This window comes from Ornithodoros turicata, chromosome 4 (assembly GCF_037126465.1).
Source record: "Ornithodoros turicata isolate Travis chromosome 4, ASM3712646v1, whole genome shotgun sequence".
In the NCBI taxonomy this organism is placed as follows: domain Eukaryota; kingdom Metazoa; phylum Arthropoda; class Arachnida; order Ixodida; family Argasidae; genus Ornithodoros; species Ornithodoros turicata.
In genome coordinates, this window is record NC_088204.1 from 10,688,484 (window position 1) to 10,709,866 (window position 21,383).

Here is a 21,383-nt window from a genome sequence, read left to right on the forward strand (position 1 = left end):
AAACACAGCGGTGAAGAGGCCACCGACGTGGAATAGAGCGAGGCGTACGGCACACGGTTGCCAGCCAGCTGGGAGTCATTCGGCCGAGGACGCAGCCGTTAAGGAGGGAATGAATGGAAGGCTGGCAACAAGAGCATCAACTGCCTCCCCCTCTCCCTCTGATTTGGATGCGCCGCGTGCGTCGTTATTGGTGCTTCCTTCGCGAACGAGTGAGACAACGAAATTGAGACGCATGCAGCCACTTGCGTCGGTGAAGTGAAGGTAAATCTAAATAAAATGCGACAGGGAAAAAAAAATAAAAAAGTAAAGGAAAGAAAAAGAGAGCGAGAGAGAAAAATGCCAGCAACCAACAAAGCATACGGCGCGACAAAAACTATCGAGGCAAGACATCTAGGATGGGTTCTTCTCTCACTTCTTCTTTCGAACACTTTGTTATTGCTCGAGGATAATGGGGAATGCGATTTAAATGGGCGCAACCTGTTGGTTGGATGCACAAATGGAACGATGAAATCGGTGTCCTATAGGGGGAGGCGTCGTACTCAGACGCAATAAAGAGAGTGAGAGTTCGAATAATAAAGAGATAGAAAGAGAAGGTGCAGCGCGGCGCTCGTGAGTGCTGCGATTGCAACGATCGGTGGTATTCGGAAAATGAAGAAATATTTGCAATGAGAATGTGTGGAAGAGGTACTTATTTTGTGCGAACGCTTTTGGTCACTGAAAAATGTTGTTTCTAGAAAGACTTTAACGTTCCACCATTGTGTGTCTTCTGTAGCTCTTCGTGAATGAGTAAAAGAAAAAAGAAATAAAGGAACGAATGTCGTCAGAGATACGTTATTTTAAGGTTTCGATTTCAAAACTGCTGCTTGGTTCAGAATAGAGAGATCAAATATGGCGCAGATACAGCTGTGATGTGACTGTCTGGTAAAGTCAGCGAAGGGGTAGGATGCCTCCGCAACCTCGACTTCTATGGTAGAGAAATGTGGTGAACAAACTGTCTTTTTAAAGACGTTTCGGGCATTACAGCACGCCTACAAAGCAGCAAACAAAAAGTAGGTTTCGAATTTGGACTCATTCTTCACTAAATGAACACGAAATGTTTCTAGTGCGAAAAGTAGGACAAAAATCTCAACATACAATTTCGCCCCGGCAGTACGAAACTATGATTATTCAAAGCAGCCGACATATCATCCAATACAAACTGTGGACCTAAATTCGAGCCACTTACTCAGCGTACAGGGTGTTTGCTCTAACGTGTCCAGAAATTTCATTTAAAGTGAGTGATAAAAGAGAAACAAGCGCTACCTTTCAGCTACTTGACTAAGGAACAGCTGCTACTAGTGAAGCAGTACCTGTTTCTTACTCAAGTAGCAGAAAAGTACCACTTGCTTTTCTTTTATCGCTCGCTTTAAATATAATTTCTGAACACGTTAGAGCAGACACCCTGTATATATAACGGCCAGTTTTGAGACAAATTAGGGTCCTTCGAAGTTAATTCCATTTAAATTTACGCTTCACACAGATATTATTGGATCACTACGGAATTGCTTTCAAACCTACGTTAGCGAAAACGCGCTTCACTGCAAAGGTGACGGGGACCACATGTTCCAGAAAGTCCCGCATGTACCTTGATCATCCACTCTCTCCACAAGAGCCTTCACTATGAAAGGCACAAACAAGGTACCGAGGCCCGACACGGTCCGCCCGACGTCAGAGTGGTATACCGTGTTCCTCCTTCAAAGCTGACAGCTTTCCTCCGGAGCGAGATCCCTTACCGTTTCCTGCGACATCCGTAAAAGACGTAAACATAAGGCACAAAAAAAAAAAAAAAAAAAATGAATGAAAATGCCGGAGTGACGCTCGCTTAATTTAGGAAAGCTGTATCGACTGCGTGGACGTCATAAATGTGAGGATTTTTCTCTGAAAAGGTTGCACTAGAGAAATAAAAAAAAATTCCAGGAGGGAATCGAGTTTCCTGACAGACCTGGGCCAAATGGAAGATTCCTTACGAATCATGTAGGATAGTTTGATCGGTTTTCGTTTCTCATTTTTTGATGCGCTACTTTCTGCCAGCCGTGCCCTCCATCTCGTGTAATCGGATGGAGACGTAAAGATGAGAAAAAGTCTCGAGGAAGCAGTGAATGCAGAGGTCTGCCTGTAACGTAACTGAACGAAATGGAAAAAACTAAAGAAAGAGACAACTAAAAGAAATGGAGCAGCAGACCCCATAGTCTTGCGTCACCAAGCTCGAAAACGCATCTCCTTCTACTACTCGAGTCTACTACTGCCTGTAACGCAATCACGAGCATTTGTGAGCGTTTGTGAGAAAGCATGTTTAATGGGTGGGGGGTGGGGGTCCGGTACTGAAAAGCTGGAGCATGCTAAGCTTTATGAACTACTAGAAGGGCTCCCAGAAAGCACGTGACATTTCGGTGCTCTGATGGGCTACAATTCGTGCCCATATCAAGCCGCTATGACGACGTACATGAATCGCTCCACAACATACGTAATCGCAATAACTGTGACGGTTATCTTTTTTTTTTCAATTTCAATTTGTTTATTTCATTTCTTTCGCAAGTAACGAGGGGTCCAGTCGGAAGGGTCGGAAGTTGGTTTGGTTTTAAGAAAAAATAAAATGGAGATTTTGGCTTCACTAGTGTGAGGCCCGCAACTCCACATCACTTGCCTGACGAGGCACTGGACCTGTGACTCGGAATGCAATATGAGCTCATATTGTTTTTTTTTTAAATTGCGTGTTAGCGCCGCGAAGCAACTGACCTCATACTGTTATGTCCGGAAGTGAATAACAGGTATTTCCGAACCACTCTAGTTTTCTCAGCTCAAGAAACAGTGTAGAAACGTTTATTCTTTCTTCCTTTCCGTCATGTTACAACGTGATTGAATTTAACTGTTAGACTAATACCCCTGTTAGATGGGCACTTTCAACTACAGTTGAGCCAATGAAAAAAGAAAAGAAAAGAAACCCCAAACTGCAGTCGGGTGGTGTTACACGGCAGCGTCAAATGTCATCGACATTTGAAAGGTAGTTGACTTCAACTGAGATCGGCGATCTCAGTTGAACCAATCAACTGGCAAGATGGTGGCAACCAGTGAGAGGAGCCATGCGTTCAACAGGCGCTTGAACTGGATAGACGCCTTTATTGGACTCTTCTGACTTTTATGTGGCTTAGTTGCGTGCTTCTGGACTCAACAGCACGAACACTGTATTGCCCTCGATTGCCCGAATAGTGCACCACTTACGATAAAACAAGCCGATTTTTATTGTATTTACAACCATCACGTGGCAAGATCACCAGCTGGATAAGCGGATATCAACAACGCACTGAAAGAGCTCTGTAGACACATCTAGTGTATTCCGTCGAGGGGCCTTTGGTAGGTTCAACTGGCATTCACTTCAACGACAGCTGAGACTGTCCGTGCAACAGGGATATGAGTAACTACAGTTCAGTGACTCAACTGAGTTTTAGAGTTTTAATCAGCACTTTTGCTTACGTCTCCTCTTTCCATTCATTACATTACTGTTCGTACTTCATAGTAGCAAGGCAATATTGCTAATATAGTGTCACCTTGTATTGCACATTCTGACGCACAGCAATCCACAAAGTTGTTTCCTGCTCGACTCTGTTAGCGGTCTTCTTGTTTTCCAGTGGATCCGCTGAAAACGCAGCCTGCCAATCTTGCGTTATTGCTTTCGGTTGCGCGGAGTGTCCATCTATAGTTGTTTCGTGCGTACTATATGGTGCAGCTACTTGTGTGCGCTAGAACTATAGGGACGTTACTGCAGAGGGTACAAACATGGCATTTCACCCCCCCCCCCCACGCACACACACAAAAAAAAGGTCGTGGGGGGGGGATGCTTGCTGTTCCGGACGTAGAACAGAGTGGTCGCCATAGAGACAAGGAACAAGCCGTCAAACGGAATATTTCGAAAGCATAAATCTTCGACATCGCACAGGTAATGTGCGTGAGCTCCACCACTGGAGAGACGGACACTGTCGTCGTTGTTGCGTAGAAAGTGGGATGACGTGACCCTGCTTTGCTTCGGCGCCTATGCAAGCGGGGGAGGCACACTAAAAAAAAAGAAAATGTATAACTTTGGTCCTTTTTGGGACTACATGCATTGCCAGAACTACAAGCTGTAATTGCTCCCCGATTTACACTTTTTTTCTCCCTTTCACTTAGAGTGCACGTCCCCTCCTTGTTCTGCGCGTTGTATAGCTCCATGGGCACGTCACGGACGTTGCGTGAATGAGTAAAGTCGTCGCGCTTTCAGGGCGTTGCGTACGCTAAATGCTTTACTGATTTAGGTAGTCTGGTTTAGGTAGTCCGATATTCAAGTTTCACATATAGCGAATCGCTATCGTTATATCTAAAGTCCGCGTGCTCCAAAGCCGCTTTGGTAGGCTCGCGCAAGAGCTCGTGGCGAATCACAGGCCGAAGTGGGATAGCGAAGTTATGGGATAGCCAGCTCGCGTGGCTCAGTGGTTAGCTTGCTGGCCATGTCACGTCGAGACTGAGAGGTACCCGGTGCCGGCTATGCTGTCTGGGCTTTTTTCTGGGTTTTCCTGGGACGCTTTCAGACATATGTCGGCACATCTCCCCTAGAAGCCGGCCCAGGACGCACATTGCCCGTGGGGGCGCTAGCCATGACGTCACCCATCTTTGTGACGCCAACAACGGCGCGCCCTTTCCCCGCCACCACCACACTTTATGGGATAACGAAAAGATGAAGATCGGGAGCTTTCGCATGTTCACGTTTAAGCCTTTTCAGCAGGCAGCTACTGCAACTTTCGTGTATCGCGAACAGCACCTCTCTCATCGAGCGTTGCGCTAATCTGCCGCTACTGTGCCTTTCGAAACACCCTGGGAAAAAGGTTCCATATCCCGTCACACAGAAACCAAAAAATCGCTGCAAACGCGCGGAGATAGAGGGAAAGAAAGAGAGAGAGAGACAGAGAGAAAGAGCGTCCCTATCTGGTTCCCTCCACCTATTCTCTATCCATCCACGCATTAATGAATAGCAATATCGCTGACTATACGCGTCCGGCACTCACTTTCGGAACGCCGGTCAGACGTTTCAATGGCGTCTCTCCCAGAGGCAACAGGAAGCACTTTGATAGAAAGAGAGGAAAGAACGAAGTATCATCGGACCCAACCCTCAGGGGTAAAAGGGAAGATGTGAAATGCTCAGCTGTCACTTTGAGGACGCTGGATCTGTGACAGCTTCCTCACCCCCTTCTCCCGTCCTCAGGTGACGCTTAGCGGTGGAGTGTGCTGTTGCCTTTTCCTTTCTTTTCCCCCCCCGTTTCACGAGCATATTATGCGAGAGCGGAGGACGGGGGAAAAAAGGTGATACGGGAAGAAGGAGAAGGGAACGGCAGAGTTGAACGACAGTGACGCTTAAAAAGGTGAGATGGGATTTTTAGGTTCGGCTGTCCCTTCGAAAGAAGTTTTCTAAAATGTCGTGGTAGGTTCAAGTAAACGAGGAAAATTTAAGCGAGTGTGACGTGGGAGATAGCGAGATAGGGTACCGCACGTGTCAGCGGAGAAGTTAGATTTTGGTTCGGTTTATTTTGATTCCCCGTTAGGACTGCGAAGCAACTGCTGCTATACGAGCAACGTACAATCGTGGATAATGGACAGAGAGCGGTGAGAAGGATTAAGAAAGGGTGTTCGTGCGACAACCAGGGGTCTGGTTTCGAGGGCAGCGTCGACGACTGTCCCTCGAAAGTCTACGAAAAATCCGGGGCAGGCTTCACGCAGCACGGAGTCCGACAACGCAGAGAGGCCTCTGATTGGTCTCCTCAACGATCTGCCGCGATGATTGCACGAATCGTTTGCGGAGACCAATGAGAGAGAGAGTGCTCCGCATTTTCAGTCTTCTTCAGAAGGAGGGGAAGAGGAAAAGCATAAATTGAACGTTGTTTCGCTCATAAATCATGAACGACGTAATGAATAGTCTCCCGTTCCTTTTGTGCTGGTGTTAAGGTAACTGCAGCTTTCGTTTCATTAGGAGAAATTTTTTCACTTTAGTATACCCTTTTAAGTCTTTTCCGAGCATATTTGTAGCTTAGTATGTGATATCTAAATTAGTTTCAAATCGCTCAGAAAATGCCCAGAGGCAGTTGAAGAGATCATGTCCCTTTGAGTAGCATCCGCCTGGAGTGAATAGTTTCGGAGGACTGCTTTCGAACCGGCATTCTCAACATCGAAGATTACTACACGAAATTATCTCCCTTGAGGAACAGTATCTCCTAGCACGAACGACATCCACATCGCAGGACGCCTCCGGAAATCGACGAATATTTCAATTTCACGCTGCATAGTAAACGCCGACAAACAAAAGCTCGCATTAAAAGAAAATATCAAGCTGTACCATTCCGTCGAAATGCTCATTCCGGTTATACTGATACCATACGTGTGCCAAAAACAAAAAAGAAAGAGAGAGAGAAGACAAAGAGATCTTCAATATCGCCGTATCTTCGCAAACAGGGGAGTACATAGACAATAGGAAAGGGTGTCACACGGGAAAATGATGACGAAGGGAGACCCGGAGATTGTTCGCGCACGAATATGTTATACGCGCAGCAATTTCACCTCGGAAATTCTCCGTGCCTGGCTTTATCTCTCGGCTTTACGTCTACGAACGGTGCTGCAAAAAAAAAAGAAAGCGCCACCTGGGGAGAAAGAACTCCAACTGTGAGTGAATACAAGAGAGACAGACAGAGAGAATCCGAGGAGTGATTGCGAAGAAAACAAGACGCTTTAGTGGGTGTCGGAGCTTCTCTCCCGCAAATGCCGAACGGAAGACGAAACGAACGTAGTCGTGCCTTTATTGTTTTGTTTTCCCGAGTCCGTGTGTACTTTCTTTTTGTCTATTTCTAAGTTGTGTTGTATATCTTCGTGAGAAATTGGAGAACTGATTTATTTTGTCATTGTTTGCGAAGGATGGATCGATGCCAATTTGGGCCAGTGTTTGTGTACTTCGCACGGGGTTCTCCCTTCTATGGGTGCATTAGCGCATGTATCGTGGAAACTGTCGAGAGATGCAGTCCAACATAAGAGTCCTATTATAACACCAATCATGTGTAGTTATGTCTTAATTTGGGTAGAGCGCATAAACAACAACCATGCGCAAGCATTTCCTCGACTTGTAGTTTTGCGTCGCGGCTACCCTGACGAATGACCTAATGAAGGTTGGAGATAAATAAATAAATAAGTAAATATACAGGGTCTTTTTTTAGGCGATACAGATTTTTCATCAAAAAACTATAAGGGCTATAGACATGCCGTTTTCACTTATATCGTTTCTGGGCCGGCGGACGTTCTTTGCCATATGTTGCTCAACCGTCAAATCATTAATTATTTTTCTAACATAAAAGCTACGAAGTTGTCCCAATGAGAACATCTGTTTCTTTCGGTGATCTGATATCGTAGCCCTTTTCAGAACAAAAATCCGTTCTGTAGATCGTCCGCAAAAAATTCGTGAAGGAACACCATTTCTTTCTTTATTTTTTTTCATTGCGCATCTTCCGAGACGCGTCTTTCCTTCAACACCAATATGAGATGGTGAAGGCGCCTCATGCGTCGAAGATAAGCTTTAACTTGCGGAAACAAAACAAAAACACGTGTATCGGGCAACGCTATCGGAACTGCCGTTATCGTGGGCTGCATTTTCTGTTAATCTTTTTCCAGGACGCAAGGGGCGACAGTGTGGTCTTTCCCCCTCTCACACTGGGGGTGAAGGAAAGACGGGTCTCCAAAGATGCGCAATGAACAAAATAAATAAATAAAAGGGGTTCCTTCACAAATTTTTTGCGGACGATCTACCGAACGGATTTTTGTTCTGAAAACGGCTACGATATCAGGTCACCGAAAGGAACAGATGCTCTCATTGGGACAACTTCGTAGCTTTTATAATTAAAAAGTTAGTTAACGATCTTTAGGTAATTAGTGATTTGACGGTTGAGCAACATATGGCCAAGAACGTCCGCCGGCCCCAGAGATGATAGAAGTGAATACAACGTGTCTATAGCCCTTGTAGTTTTTTCATGAAAAATCCGTATCGTCTAAAAAAAGACCCTATATATATGTGTGTGTGTGTGTGTCTTTTTTTAGGCGATACAGATTTTTCGTATATATATATATATATATATATATATATATATATATATATATATATATATATATATATATATAAATAAATAAATAAAGTAAATAAATATATATGAGCTTAATTTTTACCGGATGATATACACTGAGACATCGATAAGAGACGAGTTGAGAAAACCCCAGAGTGCTTAGCGTCGTCTTGCACTGTGGGAGTTTATTAATACGAAAGAAACGGGTGACCTCGAAACTGTTCCGATTTCTCCCCTACCGGTCCATTGTGCACGACGTGTCAAGGTAAGCGAAAGCAAGATGTGAAGGATTACTCTTTGTTGGCCCGCTCAGCAAGCGCCCAGGATGCAATGCGCGCGCAAAGAGCACTGGGATTCTCGAGTTCTTCAAAGTGAGTACATACATTTAGAGTGTTTGCGATAAGGTGACAATAAAATATTTTGAACTGAATTGAGTTGAATTGACAAATTGGGATGTGTTTTCCTTTTTTAATCACGTCGGAGCGATACTTATTAAATGGAGTCCTGAACGATGCTTGTGACATATCCATGTATACTGTGCTTTGCCTGCATTACATGGGATGTTGGAGGTAATATCGGAAAAATTGCAGTCGAGTGCCGCAGTGAAGAATTGCAGTAAACTGTTTAAAGAACAAAAATTTATTTATAGAAATACTCATATTCACGCAATTCAGTCAAGACGCTTCTTTCTGATGATGGGAACAGTACTGTTCCCGAAACGTCAAGCTTTTACTTGGGGGGGGGGGGATATGTTTATTACGAAAAGAAAATAAAGGTAGGCAAAAAGGAAAGGTCAGCGAGGCAGAAGCCGAGTTACTATTCCTTGTTAAAAAAAACAAAAAAACTTGTACTTGTTTTTAATGTTGTCGTGCCGGTGTACGTTTTTACCAATAAAAATACTCATAAAAAGAACTGTTCCGACAGTGATCTTTGGTGATTAATAACTATCTGATAAATACTAAGTTACGTGAACAACTCACGAGTCCTAAAAATAGTGGTCAACACCCGTTCTAAGCAATACGTCCACGTAGCACCCCACAAACTTTCGTATCTGTCTGTAAAATTAAGTATCTGACGGTCAGCACCTACAAGCTGCGCAACATGTGAATGTGTGGGAGGAGCTCATTATTTAAATACAGATATTCAAATGAGTTTCGTGAAAAGAAGGGTCCCGTCGGCATTAAAATGGGTACTACCACTTTCGAGACCTTCAGTGGACACCTTTTAGAGATAAATCTGCCACCGAAGCGGGTCATTTGTTGCAGTAATTAATTGGTTTCAGTTCACATATTTTTTGTCGCGGCTGGTCGCGGCGCAGCGCAAAAGGACGTAATTCATTGGTGGATAAGAAAGTGGAAGAGCGTCCTTTTGGGCTTCACCGCGACCAGCCGCGACAAGAGTATGTAAACCGAAACCAATTAATTTCTGCAAACAAATGACCCACTTCGGTGGCAGATTTTTCTCTAAAAAGTGTCCTAAAGGTCCCAAAAGGGGGTAGTATCCAATTTAATGTCGACGGCGCCCTGCTTTAGAGTTTTTTCACCAAACTCATTTGAATTTTTCTTTAAATGATTAGAGGTCTCCCACTCATTCACACGGCGCGCAGCGTGTAGGTGGTATCGGACAGCTATCTGTAAAAAAGAAAGTTCATCGATTGGTGCACCCGTTCGCAAATTATTGAGCCCGGGGATTTAACTGAAACACCCTGTATATAACTGAATTTTAAGGCCAGTCGTCTCCCGGGAGTGACGTCATTGTCAGCAGCTTCCATTTTTATTTGTGTTTTTTATTTTTTTTCTAAGCATTATCGAAGTCACAAGTTTCAGACAAGACTTATTAAAATCTGTGCGAGTTGGTGACAGTTAATTAAACAACTCTTCTGTGCCGTCTCGCTCGCGTCTGTCTCCTACATCAGACGAATATCGGCGCAGTTCCTCCATGAAGTCAGCCCAGGACGCATGCTAACCCCCCTGCCTCCCACTTTTTCCTGCTGTCCTCTCTCCACCTGTCCACGTCTGTACGCCGCTCATAGCCACCGTTGCTTCGCGGCGTAAACACGGATTTAAAAAAAAAGACTCCTATATGCACACTTCGTTTATCCAGACCAGTCTTGGGTAGTAACTAAGTTACTTTTAACTTGTAACTGTAACTAGTTACTTTTGGGGTTAACTAGTTACAGTTCCAGAAAAGTAGCTTTTAACTGTAACTGTACTGGTTAAGTGCAATAATACGTTTATCGCACTTAAGTAAATGTAAATAAACGTACGTTTTTAACGATTGTATCACCCTCTCATGGTCATTTTTATAAAAAGTAACTGTAATGTAACTAAGTTACTTTCTCACAGTCACTGTAACTCTAACTAGTTACTTGACCAAGAAAGTAACTATAACTGTAACTTGGTTACTTAGCCAAGAAAGTAACTATAACTGCAACTCAGTTACTTTCTAGAAGTAACTTACCCAAGACTGATCCAGACGAGACTTGCTGGGATTTCCGCGTTGTGACGTTGTGAGACAAATTTTTACGGGATTTTACGTGTTCACTCCAGGGATGGGCATAAATACATTTTTTGAGTATTTAAATATAAATACAAAATACTTTGTTCACCGGGGTATTTAAATACTCTTCATAAATAGTTTTCAACATGAGTATTTAAATACAAAATATAAATACTGTATTTAAATACCGTAACTACTACCATAAATACTGTGAGGAAGATGTCATCTGGAATTACAGAAAGAATTATGATCATAAGGACAAATCAGCAAGAAAGAATAGCCTTTATTTGTTAGATTATCATGGCGATTTTAATATTAGAAATTTCTCCAAGACTGCTTCTTTTAGGCATCTTCTGTTCGGCCGTACAATCAGATTCGCAAAGGGGAACAGCATCTCCACAGGTGCCGATGAACAAATGCTGGTATTAAATTTGACGAAGATGCTTCGTACAACAATGTAATCGGGTAGTCACGACCATTGTCCGCAGCAGCAGTGAAAAGCTCGCCATCTAAAATGGTTTGTCGCATGCGCATGCTAGCGCAAACCCGGCATAATTGCACCCCAAACTCGCCCTTATTCCCGAAAGGTCAAATGCAGGGCAACTTTAAGATATGTGTCAGTATAATCTGTATTTAAGAGTACTTATAAAGTATTTACAAGAATAAATACCCGAAAATTGGTATTTAAATATAATTATAAATACATTTTTCAAGTCTGTATTTAAATACAAAATATAAATACATGTATTTATATTTTAAATAGTATTTTATTTACAATGTATTTAAATACTGCCCATCCCTGGTTCACTCGCATGAAGCACGCGATTCTCAGAGTATCCCTCGAAACGTTCATAATGAGATTCAGTTGAGTAGACTTTTGGGGGGGGGGGGGGGGCTGTACTCTCTCCTCACGGAAAGTTCCCGGGCGTGTTCAGGCCCCCAACCCCCCGTAGCTGACGCCTATGCCTGATTCACATTTATCACTGTCTCCCACCTTTGTGGTGTGTGCAAAGATACAGCAACAACAACAATTATATTTTGACGATGAAGTGGGAGGTTTTGGAAGGATTTCCACATTAGGAGTGGAACCCCATACTAGGGAGGTCTTCTAATATGAGCGATGACCTTGATTATCGGAGTGGCGATGGCGATCCTGATCGTGATGGTGTCGTCTAAAAAAAAAAAAAGAAAGAACAACTACATAACGTAAGGCCGCCCTGGAGAGGGCAGCCATCTGAAAACTGTATGTCATTCGCTTTTCTTGTTTATAACTCCGCACGGTCGAACCCAACGAAAACCACAGACCCGCGTCTCTTGAGGTCATGTGACAAACCATAACACGTACGACACTGAAAACCTGCGCAATCGCAGACAACGGGAGGCCGAGATAGCACCGGTCGCGTTATGTCCGCGTTCTGTGTAAATACGTCACTCGTATCTCCCTCTCGAGAGATGAGCCGTTTATCCGATCGCCACTTAAGTGCACTTCCCCCCCTCATGTTTGAGAGCGAAACAGCGAAATGCTCTCTCCGAGAGCCTTGCACTCGAACATGTTTGTGCTAACCACCCTATAAGCTTCGTACACTATATCTGAACCGAAACGAGACATGTCTGCTGTGTACCTAAAGCGCTCAAGTGTGTGTGTGTCCGAGTGGAGATTGTGATCGGCGTTGTCTGGAAAGAGGTGCTGCACACAGACGTCGGGAAGTGTAGCGTCGTGATGTACCGAATTCAGGCACAAATTGTTCAGATGCGCCTCGTGCATATTGGTGCGCGATAGCTAGCTCGATGTAGGTAAGATGTTTGTATGAAGTATTAATCTCGTTTCCGCAGTTTTAAAGAGAAGTTGTTTCCTCACGAATCATCTGGAAGAGCCCTCTGTTCGTGGCAATCGGCAATAAAGAAGCGCAATTTCCGGAGAATCTACTTCTCACGAACAGTTTCTTTATGCAGTATTTAACTGTTTACCTTACTCAACAATTGCTTAATTGTTAGTGGCTAGGATGCCCGCTTTCCACGTCCCTCCCCCCCCCCCCCCCCCCCCCCCACACACACACACCTCTGGGAGGTAACGCTGGTTCGGATCCTGGCACCGGCTGGGCCGTCTGAGGTTTTCCGAAGACTTTCCAGACGAATGTTGGCTCAGTTCCCCACGAAGTCGCCCCAGAAGGTATATTAGCACCCCCCCCCTTGTCCTCCACTCCGTCCTGCTGTCCTCTCTCTATCTGTCCACGTCTGTACGCCGTTCATAGCCACAGTTGCTTCGCGGCGCTAACAATGAATTTAAAAAAAAACGCGTCGAGTAAGCATACTTTAAAAGTGATAAAAACCCCCGTACCGGGAAACTAACAAAAAGACGACGCAACACATAATCGCTTTTAAATAAATAAATTAAATAATAACGTTATTAAATAAAAATTAAATAAGAAATTAAATAATAAAAAAGCATAATCCACTGAAACATCTCCGTTCATCGGGGCGTTGATGCGTCTCACGGCTTGGAGTTCAAACATGAACCTCCGAAGAATGCACTCTTCCACAAAACACCGTTTGGAGAAAGCGCGCGTAAGTTCCCAGAGAAAGGTTTTTGAACTTACGGTGAGGGCGCACTCAATAACCCGTCCCCACCTTGTCTGCATATAAGACGCGTCCAGAAGTCAAGGAGAGCCTCCGCCCTTATGAGACACTGCATGTTTACCTCGCAGTCTCGACAAATACCCCCGGTAAAGGGTCCCTGTTTACAGAGACGTCTTATCTATGTTTGGATATGTCTCTCCTCGACGCCAGATTGCCGCTGCGAAACTCCAGACCGTCCGGTCGTCCCGTACAGTGACGCATAAGGCGACCACGATTTTTGCGACTTCAGAGTAAACACAGCTTCGCGGCAAAGAACGAAAGAGTAAAGACTTGAGAGCGTTAATCGCACTGTCACCCATGTACTATACAGTAAGCGCGACAAGGAAGTCTTTCCTGTCACAGAACAAGCAACGTATGTTCCGCCTGGTTGGAGGCAGACGAATATGTTACGAAAACGTGATTCGCCTGCATGTTACACTCTCTGAGTAGCAACGCACGCAATAACGCGCATTCCTTGCAGGACACGACAGCCATATTGTTCGTATTGAAGAGGACAGCGCCATGAAGATGGAAAAATAGAAGATCCGGTTGTCCGGTTAGGAAGCTCAGGACGAGGACCGCCGATATTTCGAACAGCCTCTTCTCCTGAGTCTGTTTCCTTAACAGTGCGATGAATAGAGGAATACAGGAACTCGCAAATGTACAACCTAATCCGCCCTTTCAGTCCTTTTGTGTGAATAAACGTATACCCCCCCCCCCCTTTTCAGAAAGAGCTGGCGCCACCGCGCGGCAAACTAGCGAAATGGAGTGGTTGTCAATAATGGCGTGATCTAAAACCATCTGCATGCTGTCTCCGTTTGTCGTAAATGGTTAATTGGACATGGTCTGAAGTTCGTGGAGCGTCCGGGATGCGCCATCGTCTTGCTCATGTTTCGTTACCATTTTATGAAATGCATTTGTTGTACCTGTTGTTGTAAATAGAGGAAGAGGATGATAGCAACAAGGGCACGGGGTGGTACGGGTGGTGATGGTGGTGGTAAAAGGGCTCGCCGTTGTTGGCCTCACAGAGGTGGGCAACGTCACGACTAGCGCTCTGGGGAATGTGCGTCCTGGGCCGACTTCGTAGGGAAATGTGCCGACGTATGTCTGACAGCGTCCGAGCAAACACCCAGGAAAACCCCCAGACAGCTCAGCCGACACCGGGATTCGAACCCGTGTACCTCCCAGTCTCGACATGACATGGCCAGCACGCTAACCAGTCCGCCACGCGGACGTGACGTCGTCATTAAGGGTCCGCCTACACGGCCGTGTTTTCGGGCCCTGTCGCCATGGAGACCAGCCGCCATCAGCCATATGGGTAGCCACTGGTAGCAACAGAAATCCTGCGTTCGAAATAGGCAGCGGTGATTGGCCGAAGCAGACGACATCCGGGCTTTATATGACTTGTGTGACCACGTGACAACAGAGGACCAGCGGCATGGCAGAGCGGGTTAAGGCATCCCGCTCGTTGGTGATAGCCAAGGTCGTGCTGAACACTGGGAGGTGGTGGGTTCGAATCCTGCCTCCGACTGTGCTGTCTGAGGTTTTCCCTGGGTTTTCCGAAGACTTTCCAGACGAATGTCGGCACAGTTCCCCCTGAAGTCGGCCCAGGACGCATACTAACCCCCCCTGTCCCCCACTCCTTCCTGCTGTCCTCTCTCCATCTGTCCACATCTGCACGCCGCTCATAGCCACAGTTGCTTCGCGGCGCTAACACGGAATAAATAAAAAAAAATATATATATATATATAGGTGGCGTTGATTACACGCCATCGTCTCTTTTCCTGCTGTGAGTCAATTATTCCGATCCGTTATCAATGTCAGTCCGTAGGACAGTTCCATTTGAAGGATGTGGTTTAGCTCATGCTCGTCCGCACTTTCTAATCGCGAATCCTGAATGATGAATATAACAGAATAAAGTATAGTTTTTGTCAGAGCGGTTGCGAAACCGTACAGACAGAACGAGGCATCTGTTTTCTCTTCACGCACCAGCCTGTCAGTCTGGGAGCAGGAAGAAAAAAAAATCCAGACATTGATCCCACACAGCAGCATCGCAGTGTAAAAGGGATCAGGTGTGAGATAGGGATCCGATATTTGTTCCCCTCTCCACCTCTCACGTTGGAGGAACGACATAACCAATACACGACCTGCAGAAAAACGAAGTAGTAAGATAAGCTATGTACGGATCGAACTCACGGAACGTTGCTATGGCTTCGTTGATGTCGATGGAGGATTTCTGGCACCCCTTGGACGTCTGCGGTAGCCGCCTATATGAAGACATTATATAAACTTTTTTTCTGAGCTATACATAGTTGGATGTGTTTTCCTGAATGGGGTATACTAGTGACGTAGTAAGAAAAATATTGCAGGAGGGTTCTATGAGGACTTTATATGGGGGAAAATGACGTCACCCTCGTTTCCCTCACTCAAATGCACTGCCAAATGTATGATTTCGGGGAAGGGAGAATTGAACCCCCCGAAACCCCCCTATCAGGTTACACCGCTGGGGGTATATACAGTAGCTTATATTCTTTTGACGGGGATGTTTTCTACTTACTATTTAATCGGTCTACCTCCGGACAACATAAGGACTGCAGGCTCCGTTGTATATGCCCACCCACCCCTATATGCATCTGTGTCCGTGTGTCTATATCATGTATGTGCCTGTACCTGCATGTGTATATGGTATGAACAATGTCCCAGGCTACGTTCCTAATACAGTACGCTAGATGTAGTGTTGTAAAGCAGATCGGCAACATGGCTACCATAAAAACAGCATAAGCTATCTTACTGGCGACCACAGTACTTACTTCCCCCACCCCCATAAAAGTTATCTGCGTCTAGGCACACGGCATTTACTCACTCAACACTACATATTTGTTAGTTATAGAACGGGGATAACAACAACAACTATATGAATGACGACGGAATGAGGGGGTCACCGCAACAATTGCGGTACCATGCCTCAGTGCATGAACGCGGATAAGTATGCACTAAAAACTCCCGACATGTGCATGCAACCATGCACTGAAAATAATCGAAATATAAATCGAAAAATAAAAATCATCTATATATGCAATGTCTTTCATTGTTCTTAGTACGAATGCAATGCACCGAATGCCTTTTTTTATAAAAAAAAGTGAGTATTTTATTAGCGATCACACAATAAAATAAAGCCGCTTCAGCACACAACAACGAACACTTGCGCCACCGATATAAATCATGGAGCTGAATGCTTTGCATGACTGATACAATAGCTTTGTTTTTTTACATTTCCGGTTGGCGCCTCGAAGCAACTATGGCTATGAGCGGCGTACAGATGTGGACAGATGGAGAGAGGACTGCAGGAAGGAGTGTAGGAACATGAGGATTAGTATGCGTCCTGGGCCGACTTCAGGGGGAACTGTGTCGACATTCGACTGGAAAGTCTTCGAAAAAAAAAAACACAGGGAAAACCTCAGACAGCACAGCCGGTGGTCAGATTCGAACCCACCATCTCCCAGTCTACAGCACGACATTGGTTATCATCAACGATGCTAGCTGGTGGACGAAACCCATGACGAAACATGCCTGAGCACGGGCAACACGAAAAACACGAACGTACACACGAAGATCAACTTTGAGCTTCGATGTGTATGTTCGTGTTGCCCCGTGCTCAGACTTGTTTCGTCATGACTTCGCGTTCGGCACTGTATCATGACGACTAAAACGCGAACGCCGTCCGTCTTCGTAACGTTAAAATAGTGAAGGTGAAGTACGGCCATTAACGCAGTGGAGGACGGAGAAGCCAGGATACGGGCTGAACACCGGACCTCACCCCACTCCACCGATAAAATATTCGATTCTGAGCAGAATCTTCGCGAAAGACGGCCCAACGCGGTCCCCAAACCAGCAAAACCATCCATGAAAAACGAATAAGCTACCCGTCGCACTTGAAAATATTGCGAAATGTGCACCATTCATGCACTTTCATGCGAAATTTGTCAGAACGTGCAAAACATGCATTTAGATGCACGGTAGAAGCCTTCTGATCGATCCCAAACCAAGACTAATAGTGTTTTTTCGTCGTTCAGATACAAAACCATATAGAGAAAAATACATGCATTTGTATGAAAATCCGCGCTCTACTTATAATACTCCAGTATAGTAAAGGTTCGTTCTGCTGTTTCGCGAAATGGCTTGTCTTAATCAAGCAACTTGATACCGCATTGGTGCTTTCATGAAGGACAATAAAGGAGAATATGAAGCAAAAGCTACCTCATTTTAAATAAAAGACACAGGATCTCTCGCATTCGGTTGGGACCGTATTGTCCTGCAAGCAACAGCTTGCTTTTGACAGAACTCGTTTCATTTCCCTGAGATTTTTTTTACCTCATATCATATCCCGTAGTGTTTTCCTCTTCCTTCTTGTGCAGTGTTCTAAGCTTTCATAGAATCATCGGTAAATTCACAACCACGCACAAAGACTAAAGAAAAAACCACTTCAGGGCGGAATATCCAGTTGAAAAGTCGTGCCGCATGAAATATTACGCGCGGTGCTGGAATGGGAAAAAATAATAATGAAAATCAAGAAGCGTAATGCAGTGGTAAGGTGAAGCAATAACATTTTTTAAAGCTTCTTGCTTTTTTACATTTACTTCCGAAAAACTGCGCACGAAACGGAAAGATAATCTTCATCTCATATGCAGGAGCTCACCTGCGACCAACATTGATATGGAAATACACAGATTAATATTGTAAAAAAAAAAAAATTCAAAAAAGGAAGCTTTGCTCGTCGGGGCGCCGTAAACATATGATCACGGGAAAAGATGAAAAAAAAAAAAAAAAACGAAAGAGAAAAGTAAGGCTAAAAGAGTTCCATTCGGAGAAGCATAACGGATCACGTTCTAACTCCAAAGAACAGGCCTGTTCTTCATCAAGAATATTCCATTCATACATACACGACGGTGCCTGGCGCCCCCACAGTGCGCACACATATATTTAGGTCCATGTCGGTCCTGGCACAGAAAACAGGGATGAAATCGAACGCTCCGGTAATGCCAACATTACATCTAAAAAGGGAGGAACTAGAAGGGATAATATGAGCGCGAACAAAGACTGCAGAGTCGATTGGAGCAAAGATTCCGTTCGAGATGGCACAACATTGAATTCCAGACGGAGGGGGCGAAGGAGATATCTAAGATTTGACGCTATAGGAAAAAATATGGATAGCTTCCGGAAAAGAAAGGGAGTACGTATTCGAGTATGGATGCAGTCGAAGCGAAAGGGTGTAATTTTTTGAGGAAGAACAGGGAAAATAGTGGTCTCTTTCAAGTGCGAGACTATACATATACGCGGGAAGGCATGGAGGAGGTTCGCAATGCGGCATACGTGTATCTCGCTGTGCTGCAGTGCAGATTGGCATGGGAGTGAAGGATACCAGGCGCCGCCGATTTGTGATTTTTGCGTTTCTCGGCGCTTTTGTTCTTCGGAGAAAGAAAAAGAAAATGACGAAGCACGAAGCTTCTTAGACGGTACAGTTTTCGTCGACGATAAATACAGGGTGAATTTAGCAAAGCTTACACATTTTGATCCCGTCGTAAAAATAGAAAATGACGTTTCTAGCGCTTCAAACTTTGCACGGACTGATAGTCATTCGGCTCAAGTTTCAATCATCATTATTATTTTTTTTTTTTCAAATGCTGTCACTTTCTAGAAAAAAAAGTTTGCAGCAAAGCAAATTTTCACACCCACGCATTTCCTATGGCCTATACCGCACGCAGATAGCCATTTTTTCCTCTGTCTGCTTCAAGTTCACATCACCACGTATAAGCGGCGCTGCCTGAGACGAAGTAACACCAAAACCTATGGAACAACCAACAACCAGATGGACCAGATGCAGGGTTTCGAGGCAGCGCCACCTATTCATGGTGATGTGAATGAGAAGCAGACAGAGGAAAAAATGGCGGCTTGCAGGCGGTACAGGCCATATAGGAAATGCATGGGGGTGAAAATTTGCTTTGCTTCTATCTTTTTTTTCTACAAAGTGATAGCATTTGGAAAAAAAAAAAAAATATGGTTGAAATTTGAAACGAATGACTATCAGTCTGCAAAGTTTGAAGCGCCGGAGACGTTATCTTATATTTTAACGACTCGATCGAAATGTGCAACCATGGCTAAATTCACCCTGTAAGTTCGCTAAGTAAGACTTAAGTTCTGCGCAGTGTTTTCCGGCATTAAATTTAATAAAACCTAGAATTTTCGCGATTTCATTGACGGGTGCTCTAAACTGACTATAGGACTTCAGGAATAAATACACAAAGAAGAGTAAGTTGACCAATGTCAGTGTCGTCGTTGATGCCGGACGTTTTTTCTTTTAACCAGATGCATGTACAGGCGCTATTCCTGCGTGGCATTTAAATGAGAACTTAAGAATCAGTTGCTTCGCTAAGTAGTTTGAGAGGCATTCAAATTTCGTGCTCTAGGGTGTTTTATGATGAGCGACCGCAAAACAGGTTTCCAACTGCGTGCCTACAACGAGCAAATCAGAGCCAACTATGTGGTGAAGACGCATGTGCATGGAGCTAGACGTTTACACGCCGAGAACGAAAAATGAAAATAGTATTAGATTACATATTAGGCGAGAGGAGAAACAGCAAATTACTATAGTCAGTCAGTAGCTTTGTTGTGAAGCATTTGACTAAAAAAAAAAAAATAATAAATTAACTATTTTGATGCGGTTAGTGGTGTTTGTCGTCTGATCACCGAGTGATCCGTCCGTAGTAATTATAAAGCATTATTACGTATGAAGGGGGTTCCATTATATCCGTGAAAAGAGGGCACGTGCGTTGTGCAGGTACCATTCAGGCGTTCCGAATACAGAGACGAAATACAGTCCTCAAGCAACCTAACAACGTGTTCTCGTGCTGCCCCTGCGTTGCAGCTATTCAGAATGCATCCATGCTAAACAAAATTCTATCCGTTTTCTTTTTGTCACAAAATTTTGGCACAATGGCTCAGATTCCAAGTGATTACGAAACCTAAGCTAACGGATGCACCGCGGTTCCAAAAATTTGCATATAATAAACCACACGCACATAAAATGCAACTCCATACCAAACCGACCTGCTCTCCATCGAGAGGCAGTATACCCCAAGCAACAACATCTTGACCTAATATGGAACCAATATTGCCAATACCCGCCCAATACTGGACCAAGATTGAACCAATATTGGGCCAGTATTGAAACAGTATTGACAACGCCAACTTGCACCTTTTCTTAAGGACATAGGGGAAGGGCCACCATTTTAACACCTTACCAGTCACATATACTTTCACATAACCGCTGTTGCGTAGCCGGTCCACACAAAGTGGCGCCCACCACCACGATCATCATCATCATCATCATCATTCATCCACAATTCTCACTAAGCCCTACGCAAGGTTCGTACATTCCACATCGACCCTATCATCGTAACTCTCCCCCAACACACCCTAAAACGTCCATCCAGATAAGCAGCGAAACGCCCTCTCTCTCTCATCATCATCCGAAACGCAATGTATCCAATGTAGAACAGAGGACAGCGCTCGCATCCCAAGTGCGCGTTTGGAACACATAACACATCCCCGTCTACCCGTCAATGCACATATTACTCGCAGGGATGTGAGGGGGGGGGGGGGGGGTTATACTGTACAACAGGCTCGGACGTATACGCCTAGGAAACACCACAAAAGAAGAGTGCGGACAGTGACGGGAGCAATATTCGTTCATGGACGTGCCCTATTGTGCGTGCCACGTCCGAAGGCCCTGGGGCTCTATTGTTGTACGTATGTGTGCTCGGGAGCCTTCGGAATAGCAGGCCCCGGGCTGTCGGGCCTCGCACCGATGAAGAATGGAGCGTTATCGTTGTCAAGGTGACATTTGAAGGGCATTGTGTTTCATCGCTTGTGTCTGTGTGTGGTAGTATAACGTAAACGTAGTGTAAAGGAACGAAAGATATGCTAAAACTTTCGTATGAAACAGTGTCCATACGTTGCCGCGGTTCCCTTCCAATAGTGAGTTTTAGTATAACGTACGCTGTCGCCTTTGCGTACGTAAAGGATAGCGTCGTGGTTCTGCGCAATGCGCAA

The 21,383-nt window shown here is 44.7% G+C and overlaps 1 protein-coding gene across 3 annotated transcripts in view; it reads right to left on the reverse strand.

Annotated features, from left to right (window-relative positions):
• LOC135391009 (uncharacterized) overlaps positions 1-21,383 on the reverse strand; it is a 244,285-nt gene that overhangs the window by 68,926 nt on the left and 153,976 nt on the right. The window contains exon 6 of one of the 3 annotated variants that reach the window (XM_064621063.1): positions 15,471-15,541. The exons of the other annotated variants lie outside the window; for them this stretch is intronic. The gene's annotated coding sequence lies outside the window, so the exon portion shown is untranslated. The remainder of the gene's footprint in view (positions 1-15,470; positions 15,542-21,383) is intronic. 3 annotated transcript variants of the gene reach the window in all.